General features: G+C 40.3%; 1 pseudogene; it reads left to right on the top strand.

The window, feature by feature from the left end:
- LOC109023188 (disintegrin and metalloproteinase domain-containing protein 21-like) lies at nt 1-2,394 on the top strand (annotated as a pseudogene).
- Nucleotides 2,395-9,441: the final 7,047 nt, after the last annotated feature.

Here is a 9,441-nt window from a genome sequence, read left to right as displayed (position 1 = left end):
ACAGATCCACAGGGTCAGCCCTGCATCCTGAGCAGCTTAGAGGGAGGAGCCAGACCAGCAGTGCCTCACACCTTGTCCTCTTCTGCTCTGGACAGATGGCTCCATAACGACAGCTTCATAATGGCAGTGGATGGGACCCGAGTGTACATCAGGGTCACTCTTCTGCTGCTCTGGCTTGGGGTGTTTTGTCTATTTCTGGCTACTGTCAGGCTGGGCCCTCCCAGCATTTCACTTCCCCAGAAGTGGTGATCCCCTTGAAGGTGATCAGCAGGGGCAGAAGTGCAAAGGCTCCTGGATGGCTCTCCTATAGTCTGCAGTTTGGGGGACAGAAACACATTGTTCATATGAGGGTTAAGAAGCTCTTGGTTTCTAGACACCTCCCAGTGTTCACCTACACAGATGAGCGTGCCCTCCTGGAGGATCAGCTCTTCATCCCAGATGACTGTTACTATCATGGTTACGTGGAGGGGGCCCCTGAGTCTCTGGTTGTGTTCAGTGCTTGTTGTGGGGGCTTTTGAGGAGTATTAAAAATAAACGGCCTCACTCATGAAATTGAACCCATCAGGCACTCTGCCACATTTGAACACCTGGTTTACAAAGTAAACAGTAATGAGACACAATTCCCAGCTATGAGATGTAGGTTAACAGAGAAGGAAGTAGCACGCCAACAGTTGGAATTTGAAGAGGCTGAGAACTCAGCTCTGGAACCAAAATTTGCTGGTGACTGGTGGACTCATGCATGGTTTCTGGAGCTCGTTGTTGTGGTGAACCATGATTTCTTCATTTACTCTCAAAGCAACATCTCAAAGGTGCAAAAGGATGTATTTCTTGTTGTCAACATAGTGGATTCCATGTATCAGCAGTTAGGTACTTACATAATTTTGATTGGAATTGAAATTTGGAATCAAGGAAATGTTTTCCCAATGACAAGCATAGAACAGATCCTAAATGATTTCTCTCAACGGAAACAAATCAGTCGTTCCCAGCTACAACATGGTGCTGCACATATGTTCATAAAAAATTCACTTATAAGTATACTTGGCCTAGCCTACATTGCAGGAATATGTCATCCACCTATTGATTGTGGAATTGATAATTTTCAAGGAGATACCTGGTCTCTTTTTGCCAACACTGTGGCCCATGAGTTAGGCCATACGTTGGGTATGCAGCATGATGAAGAATTCTGCTTTTGTGGGGAAAGAGGTTGCATCATGAATACTTTTAGAGTGCCAGCAGAGAAGTTCACCAACTGCAGTTATGCTGATTTTATGAAGACCACCTTAAACCAGGGATCATGTCTGCATAATCCTCCAAGATTGGGGGAAATCTTTATGCTAAAGCGCTGTGGGAATGGTGTGGTTGAAAGAGAAGAGCAGTGTGACTGTGGATCCGTACAGCAGTGTGAACAAGACGCCTGTTGTCCGTTGAACTGCACTCTAAGGCCTGGGGCTCCCTGTGCTTTTGGGCTTTGTTGTAAAGACTGCAAGTTTATGCCATCAGGGGAACTCTGTAGACAAGAGGTCAATGAATGTGACCTTCCAGAATGGTGCAATGGAACATCCCTTCAGTGTCCAGAAGATAGATATGTGCAGGACGGGATCCCCTGTAGTGACAGTGCCTACTGCTATCAAAAGAGGTGTAATAACCATGACCAGCATTGCAGGGAGATTTTTAGTAAAGATGCAAAAAGTGCATCTCAGAATTGCTATAAAGAAATCAACACTCAGGGAAACCGTTTTGGTCACTGTGGTATAAATGGCACAACATACCTAAAATGTCATATCTCTGATGTCTTTTGTGGGAGAGTTCAATGTGAGAATGTGAGAGACATTCCTCTTCTCCAAGATCATTTTACTTTGCAGCACACTCATATCAATGGTGTCACCTGCTGGGGTATTGACTATCATTTAAGGATGAACATATCTGACATTGGTGAAGTGAAAGATGGTACTGTGTGTGGCCCAGGAAACATCTGCATCCACAAGAAGTGTCAGTCTGTCTGTCTTGTCACATATCTGCCTTCCTGAGACCTGCAATATGAAGGAGATCTGCAATAACAAACATCACTGCCACTGTGGCTAGGGGTGGTCCCCGCCCTACTGCCAGCACAGAGACTATGGGGGCAGTGTTGACAGTGGCCCAGCATCTGCAAAGAAAAGAGTTTTTTTTTTTTTTGCCATTGATTGTGATTCCTTCTTGTCTGTTGTGATTTTCCTGTTTACTGTTGGGCTTCTTATGTATCTACGACAATGTTCTGGTCCCAAAGAAACTAAGGCTCATTCATCAGGTTAAGAAAATGTCTCTAATTTAATATTCCATGCATTATTACACTTTAGTCTCTTTGCAGCAGAAATGTTAGTACATCCCTGAAACTGAGCACATTTTTGACCATTTCCAGAAAGCTGCAAAGATCTTCCCTTACGTCAGTACCACAAACATTGTCATTAAGTGCAGGTTATTCTTAACATGTTTCTATCTATTGTTCATTGTTTTAAGCAGCAACTGAAGCTACATCCTTCCCTCCCTTTAGTCCTTGTTGTTTCTCGTGCTTAGAGATGACTTATGGGAAAGGCATGAGATGTTTCTGCATCAGAGTGTCCAGGGGTGAAGCTTACCTCTCTACTGACATTTATCAATGTGGGAAAATTACTTACATATTCTGATGTTTTGCTTCAAAATCTAAAAGGGGGTAGGGGTCATAATAATATTTGTCCCACCCAAATCTTTGAGTTTATTTGGTTACCAAAAGAGAGAAATAACTGAATTTTTTAAAGTATAAAAAATTGTTGTTTGTCTGATAAAAGCTCTTGACTTGCTCCCTGTGTGTTTCCTAGCTCTTTGTTTTAATTTGGCAGTTTGGATATCCTTTTGGAGCATTTGCTTTGCATACCAAAATATAATCTCCATGAGGGTGGGGTAGTTTTATCTGTTTTGCTCACCATTGTGTCCTCAATAGCCTGAACAGTGCACAGTGCTTACTACACAGTAAATACTTAAATGAAGCAATGAATTTGAATGGAGTATTAAATACATGAATTAATTATGAAAAGCAAAAATAATATTTTGATACCTTGATGATGTCATTCTGATCCTCTCTTTTAACTACTGGAGCTCTTGCTCAAAATTAAACTTTGAATATTTAAAATGTGTTTATTTAAAATGCTGCTGTTTGAACCTGGCGCAATTTGCTGGTCTTTTGTCCTCCACTGTATCTTCTCTTCAGTCTATTCTCAGTGTTTTTGGAAAGCCTGTCTCTTGAAAACAGAGTGAATCAGATACCCTTTTTATTGATCAGTTAACTTCTGAATGGCACTCTGTAAATAGAGTCAAAAAACTTTTTGGATATCATTTTTTATTACACTTGCCAACTTTGTGTCTTCTACCTGTTTTATGTTTACAATGTATTTGGCTGTGTCATTCTCTGCATATTTGTACATGAAATCCCCATTCCCAAAATGCTGTTTACCACCCTGCCCCTACTCCCTTGCCCTGGAAAACTCCTATTTTCTCTCAATAGAGGTTAAATGTTATATCTTCGTAGAAGCATTCCTTATGAAATGGTAAGTGTTCCACTTGTGTGCCCCGTTACTTTGTGGTCATCCTTTATGGTTTGATGCCTTCTAGGAATAGAGATGGAGAGGGTCCAACAATGTGCTAGCAAAAAGAAGCAGAGGACAGCTACTGGAGCCATACAAGGAGGGAGGAGTGAATCAAGAATACAATCTGGTTAAATCAGAGAAAGCTCCACATGTTGTAAGTGTATACATCCGTATGGAGAAAAAAGATAATTGCTCCAGTTTATTGATTCTTTTTTGAAATGGTTTATTCCCACAGAAATACAAACTGCTATCAGAGAACACTATAAACATCTCTATGCAAATAAACTAGAAAATCTAGAAGAAATGGATAAATTCCTGGCCATATACACCCTCCCAAGTCTAAATGAGGAAGAAGTTGAATCCTTGAATAGAGCAATAACAAGTTCTGTAATTGAGGCAGTAATTAATAGCCTACCAACCAAAAAAAGTCCAGGCCCAGATGGATTCACAGCCTAATTCTACCAGAGGTAGAAGAAGGAGCAGGCACGATTCCTTCTGGAAACTATTCCAAGCAATAGAAAAAGAGGGATTCCTCCCTAAGTCATTTTGTGAGGCCAGCATCATCCTGATACCAAAACCTGGCAGAGACACAACAAAAAAGGAAAATTTCAGGCCAATATCCCTGATGAACATCGATGCAAAAATCCTCAATAAAATACTGGCAAATCGAATCCAGCAGCACATCAAAAAGCTTATCCACCATGATCAAGTTGGCTTCATACCTGGGATGCAAGCCTGGTTCAACATATGCAAATCAATAAACATAATCCATCACATAAACAGAACCAATGACAAAAATCACATGATTATCTCAATAGATGCAGAAAAGGCCTTCGACAAAATTCAACACCCTTCATGCTAAAAACTCTCAATAAACTAGGTATCGATGGAATGTATCTCAAATTAATAAGAGGTATTTATGGCAAACCCATAGCCAATATCATACTGAATGGGCAAAAGCTGGAAGCATTCTCTTTGGAAACCGGCACAAGACAAGGATGCCCTCTCTCACCACTCCTATTCAACATAGTATAGGAAGTTCTGGCCAAGGCAATCAGGCAAGAGAAAAAAATAAGGGGTATTCAAATAGGAAGAGAGGAAGTCAAATTTTCTCTGTCTGCAGATGACATGACTGTATATTAAGAAACCCCATCATCTCAGCCCAAAATCTCCTTAAGCTGATAAGCAACTTCAGCAAAGTCTCAGGATACAAAATCAATGTGCAAAAATCACAAGCATTCCTATACACCAATAACAGACAAGCAGAGAGCCAAGTCATGAGTGAACTGCCATTCACAATTGCTACTAAGATAATAAAATACCTAGCAATACAACTTACAAGGGATGTGAAGGACCTCCTCAAGGAGAACTACAAATCACTCCTCAAGGAAAGAAGAGAGGACACAAACAAATAGAAAAACATTCCATGCTTATGGATAGGAAGAATAAATATCATGAAGATGGCCATACTGCCCAAAGTAATTTATAGATTCAATGCCATCCCCATCAAGCTACCATTGACTTTCTTCACAGAAGTGGAGAAAACTACTTTAAACTTCGTATGGAACCAAAAAAGAGCCCGCATAGACAATCCTGAGCAAAAAGAACAAAGCTGGAGGCATCATGCTACCTCACTTCAAAGTATACTAAGGCTACAGTAACCAAAACAGCATGGTACTGGTACAAAAACAGGTATATAGACCAATGGAACAGAAGAGAGGCCTCAGAAATAGCACCACACATCTACAACCATCTGATCTTCGACAAATCTGACAAAAACAAGCAATGGGGAAACGATTCCTCATTTAATAAATGGTGTTGGGAAAACTGGCTAGCCATCTGCAGAAAACTGAAACTAGACCCCTTCCTTACACCTTACACGAAAATCAACTCAAGATGGATTAACGACTTAAATGTAAGACCTAAAACCATAAAAATCCTAGAAAAAAACCTAGGCCATATCATTCAGGACATAGGCAAGGGCAAACACTTCATGTCTAAAACACCAAAAGCAATGGCAACAAAAGCCAAAATTGGCAAATGGGATCTAATTAAACTAAAGAGCTTCTGTACAGCAAAAGAAACTGTCATCAGAGTGAACAGGCAACCTACAGAAGGAGTGAAAATTTTTGCAATCTATCCATCTGACAAAGGGCTAATATCCAGAATCTACAAATAACTTAAACAAATTTACACACAAAAAAATCAAAAAGTGGGCAAAGTATACGAACAGACAGTTCTCAAAAGAAGACATTTATGCAGCCAACAAACTTATGAAAAAATTGTCATCATCAGTGGTCATTAGAGAAATGGCAATCAAAACCACAATGAGATACCATCTCATGCCAGTTAGAATGGTGATCATTAAAAAGTCAGGAAACAACAGATGCTGGAGAGGATGTGGAGAAATAGGAATGCTTTTACACTGTTGGTGGGAGTGTAAATTAGTTCAACCATTGTGGAAGACAGTGTGGTGATTCCTCAAGGATCTAGAGCTAGAAACACTATTTGACCCAGCAATCCCTTTACAGGGTATACACCCAAAGGATTATAAATCATTCTAGTATAAAGGCACATGCATACGTATGTTTTTTGTGGCACTATTCACAAAAGCAAAGACTTGGAACCAACCCAAATGTCCATCAATGATAGAGTGCATAAAGAAAATGTGGCACATATACACCATGGAATACTATGCAGCCATAAAAAACGATGAGTACATGTCCTTTGCAGGGACATGTCCTTTGCATGGATGAAGCTGGAAACTAACACAGGAACAGAAAACAAAATACTGTGTGTTCTCACTCACAAGTGGGAGTTGAACACTGAGAACACCTGGACACCGGGAGGGGAACATCACATACTGGGTCTGTTGGGTGATGGAGGGCTAGGGGAAGGATTGCATTGCGAGAAATACCTAATGTAGGTGACAGGTTGATGGATGCAGCAAACTACTATGGCGTGTGTATACCAATGTAAGAAAACTGCACATTCTGCACATGTACCCCCAGAACTTAAAGTATATATAAAAGAAACCATTGAAGTTGATTATAGTAATATTTATCAGCCTATTGCTCTGTTATATTTGCTGAGTTTTGTATTTCTGCTTGAGATTACATTGAAATAATCCATTTTTTCTGGGATTATGTTGGTTTCAGCTTTTATGCTTAATTGTGGAATTTATTTTGCTATAAGGAATGAGATAGGTATCTAATTGTATACTTTTCCAAATGGGTAGCCTGTTGTCCTGATATACTTCATACAATAAATCCTTTATCAGTGTTTTTCTGGCAAATTGGTATCCTGTATTGTATGTTAAAGTTAATTTGTTAGAGTCACCTTATTTTACTTGTAAATTTTTACAGGAAGCAGTGCATTTTGCAATATTCTTATTTTAAGAAAAGATGTATAGTTATTTTATATTTGTTGAGTTAATTAGAGCTATATCAGTCAATTATAACAGGATTGGTGGGTAGAATTAACCTTTTTATAAGAAGCATAGAGTCTTACCTCCTGTTTTAATTTGGATTGCCCAAAAAGCAGACCCAGAGACAAAGATTTAGGTGGAGTTAGTTTTCTGGGGAAGCACAAAACAGGGCAGACTAATGAACAAGTTTTCTCTGTGTACTACTTGAGTCATCCCTGTAGGCTTTCTGAGAAGTCATGTGAAACACACCTTTGATTAATATTCCATGGTTCAGGAGAAAGCTGTAAGGAAAAGAATATCTGAGATATAAGCACTTGAAGTGGTAAACTCTCAGAGCATGGAGATTGTCTACTGTGGCTGCAAGTGAACTCAAGTGGGACAAGAAGATGGAGGGTGGGCTTTCAGCATCTACTGTACCCAGGTTCCTTAGAAAACATATGCTGAGGCAAGGAATAAATCTAAATGGTTTATTTGGAAAATACAATCCTAGGGAAGTTAGAGTAAAATTAAAAGTATTTGGGACTGGAAAGTCTGGTACAGAAGACGCTGGTGGTACCCGCCTGTATCCTCTTAGATCGAACCTTGAGGTTTTCTGTAGTACAGGAGATCTACACACTAATGGCTTTCTACTTTACGGGGGAGGGGGTGTGCTCAGCGCATTCATGGAGCAGGCTGGAAACAGGAAGGAGTTAATGCATCTGAAAGCAACTCTGGACCAATGAGAGATGTGTAAATGAGCATGGTAGTTTCCCCAGTCCTCATGGGACTTCTCTGTGGTGTTGGGGCCCAAGACAGGGTGTGCATTGTTAGTATAACAGGAACTGGGTCTCTCGACCTTCCCTCAAAAAACCACAAACAAACAAACAAAAAAACCCAAAACCCTTTTCTTTTCTTCACAAAGTCTTCTTTGTTCTTTGAGCACCTATTGAAAAAGCTGACTGGAGACTGTCTCAGTCTATTCAATTCTCCCTCTGATCCTCCACTATAGACTTTCTTTCAAACTGTGTCTTATTGTTATTAACCCTTACTGTTTTCTTAACAGTTTGGGCACAGAACTGACATCCCTTTGCTCCAGTCTTCCAAACCCTGGCCACGTGAACTAAGCCATCTGATTGCTGGGTATATCAGAATCTAGATTGTGCAAAATTATCTGAACTTATTTTCGTTCCTGCTGATGCAAGTGCCTGGTGGGTCAAATCTGGAGCCAGATGCATGACAAGGTATGGCTTCCACGAAAAGAAAACAACATCACACTTCTTCTCTTTCTGGTGAGTTGGACACCTGTATAGAAGGTCGAGGACTGTCGTTTGTTTAGGTAAAGACATTAGAAAGGGATTTTTCCCTTTGTACTGAAAGTAGAGATGGTGCAAGACCTTTCATAGGTAACTTCCCAAGGCAGTAGTACAATCAAACCCTGTGACTTGATGCCACAGATGGCACACATAAGCTTCTCACAAAGGTCATAAATGATCCTGACACTGACTGTTACGGTACAAACACTTGCCACATCACCACATGTTATGGATGGCCCAGAAGTCAGCCCTGTGCAACTTGGATTTGCTCACTTGCTCCTCTCATTAGACTGATAGGCACCAAAGATTACATGGTGATAGCATGGTGAGTATTCAAAAAATGTGGAATAACTTGGCCAGGTGATAAAATCAAGCCCTATAGCTGCCAAAACCAAACTAAAGATCTCCTGTATCTGATATTGTGCAATCTGTTCTGCTCCTATGGACTGACAGGGACACATACGGATACACAGATGCCAATATGACAGAAGACAAGGCACAACAAACCCCAATCTGTTGGGTCACAAATTTCACTTTGACATTATTTGTGAACCACACTGGTCTTTTTATCTTGTGTGGTGACAAGGTCTATGAAGGGTTCCCACTTACATGGTCAGAATGATGGGGACTCAGATACCTAACGCCTTTGTCACCAGGTACTCCTCCTTCAATGCCAGCCTAATTATAAACTTGGGGTCCTTTGTTCATGAAGTAGTGCCATACAAGTGTGCTAAATGAGATGTTATAGAAAATCCCCTTATATGTCACAATTCTAAGTTCCTTTCCATGCTGAGATCCATTTTCCCAAGCTTTGGAACTTTTCAGAGGGAAAGGGCAATTCTCAACGTTTCCATAGTAATAGAACAGGAGTCAGTATTACTATGCAAGCACTGAGAAGATTCCAATCAGAAGTTTTTTTTGTTTTGTTTTTTTTGTTTTTTTTGTTTTTTTTATTTTTTATTGATCATTCTTGGGTGTTTCTCGCAGAGGGGGATTTGGTAGGGTTACAGGACAATAGTGGAGGGAAGGTCAGCAGATAAACAAGTGAACAAAGTTCTCTGGTTTTCCTAGGCAGAGGACCCTGCGGCCTTCCGCAGTGTTTGTGTCCCTGGGTACTTGAGAT

Source organism: Gorilla gorilla, chromosome 15 (assembly GCF_029281585.2).
Source record: "Gorilla gorilla gorilla isolate KB3781 chromosome 15, NHGRI_mGorGor1-v2.1_pri, whole genome shotgun sequence".
Lineage (NCBI taxonomy): Eukaryota > Metazoa > Chordata > Mammalia > Primates > Hominidae > Gorilla > Gorilla gorilla.
Note: the sequence above shows the minus strand (reverse complement) of the source record. Positions and strands in the feature narration are given on the sequence as shown.